Source organism: Drosophila melanogaster, chromosome Y, assembly GCF_000001215.4.
Source record: "Drosophila melanogaster chromosome Y".
NCBI classification, from domain to species: Eukaryota; Metazoa; Arthropoda; class Insecta; order Diptera; family Drosophilidae; genus Drosophila; species Drosophila melanogaster.
In genome coordinates, this window is record NC_024512.1 from 869,892 (window position 1) to 872,579 (window position 2,688).

The 2,688-nt window shown below is 39.0% G+C and overlaps 1 long non-coding RNA gene across 1 annotated transcript; it reads right to left on the minus strand.

Annotated features, from left to right (window-relative positions):
* Positions 1–1,339, minus strand: Su(Ste):CR42422. Its single transcript, NR_026616.1, has one exon. It is a non-coding gene; the product is annotated as a Su(Ste):CR42422 (long non-coding RNA).
* Between the last annotated feature and the right edge of the window lie 1,349 nt (positions 1,340–2,688).

The window sequence follows — 2,688 nt, forward strand, 5'->3', positions numbered from 1 at the left end:
AATACTCTACAAAAAGAATTACATAAAAATGATGGAATCAAAATTTTAATTTTATTTTAAATTGAAAATAATGTTTTAACCTTCTACTCACTCCTATAATACATTAAAACAGAATTTGTATATTTAAAGAAATTAAATTATCAAAAAATATTTGATAGTAGTCAGGAAAACACTTTTGGAAACTCTTAACATAATATTAAATAAAAAACTGAATTGAATGTTTTATTGATTAATATTATTATTATACCCAGGTGATTACCACTATTAACGAAAAGTATGCTTTGCTACTCGAATGAGTGCTTGATATGACCAGCTTGGACCGAACACTTTGAACCAAGTATTTAGAGGAGAGGTGTATGAGGTGTATTAGTAGGTGGTAGCTGGCCATATCAACGCACTGCGGAATCTGTTTAATTGCAACAACAATATATCGGACAAACATTTCTGCTTTCTTTTGTGTGGAGTTAAAAAATCACGTCATCCCTAGAAGAACATTGAAGCGCTTGACTTCGGAATGCCGGGGCGAGGAGGAGGACTAGCTGGCCGAGGATCCGATTTTCTTTGGTGAGGACTTGGGCGATTTAAGTGGCATCAAGGCCTTCTGGTGCAACCGAAAGCATAGGGACTGCAAGTTCAAGCGCTTTGTTAAGAAAACAACCAGGACTATATTCGGAGAATTACTTATCGTGGGTCGTCAAGTTCGGCAGCTGCGTTAAGAAGATGTCCGGGAAGCTGGGCTCGAACATGGCTGTGTATCAGTTTTAGGATGGAAGTAGTTTTTACAGCGTGGGCAGTAGATCTTCACCGTTGACTTGCCCCACACATCGCTGAGGCCCACTGGCAGGGTGTTCTTCCTATTACAGGAGATATTCGGACACGATTCAAAGTCTCCTCTCATATAGTTTCGGTGCCTATCATTCACGACACGCTCCGACCTGATGTATCGGGCGTGAATCATGCCGTACCACTTTTTCTCATCGTCGTAGAACAAGCCCGAGGAACTGTCGAACGCCGGCTTCAGGATCACGTCCAGTGCTGGCTGAAGTACTCCAGGCCCATCTGGTTGAACGTGTCCTGAAAGTAGTTGGTGGGCACGTGGCAGACGAACTCGTTGCCCTTGATTCCGAGGAACCAATTGATCCAGCTGCTGTTGTTGTTGTTGTTGTTGTTCTGGGTTCAAGATTTTACTGTGACTTGCTATAATTTCTATAGGAAAAACCTAGTTACTTACGGGCTCGACATGTTGCCAGTTCACTCGTTCACAGAAATATGACTTGTAGACTTCAAAGTCATCGTCTTTTTCTTTGAGTTTTTGACACGTGCTAAAAGGGTTGATAGGTTGACAGATTTATTTCTCAACGTAATGTCTTCTTTTTGGAAAATTTATGAAATTACAGTAGCTATAATAATTTCTATTGTACTTCCTTAAATTATTTAGTACATTTATTAAGTCATTTGACTTAATATGATGTAACATTAAGATTAAAAGTTTCAAAAAAATATTTCGCTTTTCAAAAATTGTCAGATGAGAGAAAAATAAAATTATGCCCTTGCAGATGGGAACTCTAGACTCGAATATTCGTTTTATGTTCGGCTGGCATAATAAGTATTAGTTCTTTTATTTCATAATAAGTTCCCCGACGTGCCGGGGAAAATCTTTGGGGCTGGGAAAATGCACTGCCAGTTTTCCCCCCAAGGCTGTCCCTTAGGTCCGGTCAGGGTTTCCTTCGATTTTCCGTTTTGAAGCAACGTTCTTCCAAAAAGGCAATAAAGTGCGTTTAAATTTACGCGCAAAATCAATCTGGTATGTTGGAAATTACCCAAAAACAGCATGGAAAATCAAACTAAAATACGAAGTTGCCAGTATTGAATACTCTACAAAAAGAATTACATAAAAATGATGGAATCAAAATTTTAATTTTTTTTTAAATTGAAAATAGTGTTTTAACCTTCTACTCACTCCTATAATACATTAAAACAGAATTTGTATATTTAAAGAAATTAAATTATCAAAAAATATTTGATGTAGTCAGGAAAACACTTTTGGAAACTCTTTTAACATAAAATTAAATAAAAAACTGAGTTGAATGTTTTGTTGATTAATTTTATTATTATACCCAGGTGATTACCACTATTAACGAAAAGTATGCTTTGCTACTCGAATGAGTGCTTGATATGACCAGCTTGGACCGAACACTTTGAAGCAAGTATTTAGAGGAGAGGTGTATGAGGTGTATTAGTAGGTGGTAGCTGGCCATATCAACGCACTGCGGAATCTGTTTAATTGCAACAACAATATATCGGACAAACATTTCTGCTTTCTTTTGTGTGGAGTTAAAAAATCACGTCATCCCTAGAAGAACATTGAAGCGCTTGACTTCGGAATGCCGGAGCGAGGAGGAGGACTAGCTGGCCGAGGATCCGATATTCTTTGGTGAGGACTTGGGCGATTTAAGTGGCATCAAGGCCTTCTGGTGCACCCGAAAGCATAGGGACTGCAAGTTCAAGGCTTTTGTTTAGAAAACAACCAGGACTATATTCGGAGAATTACTTACCGTGGGTCGTCCAGGGGCGGTCTCAAGTTCGGCAGCTGCGTTAAGATGTCCGGACAGCTGGGCCCGAACATGGCTGTGTATCAGTTTTAGGATGGAAGTAGTTTTTACAGCGTGGGCAGTACTCGTTGCCCTT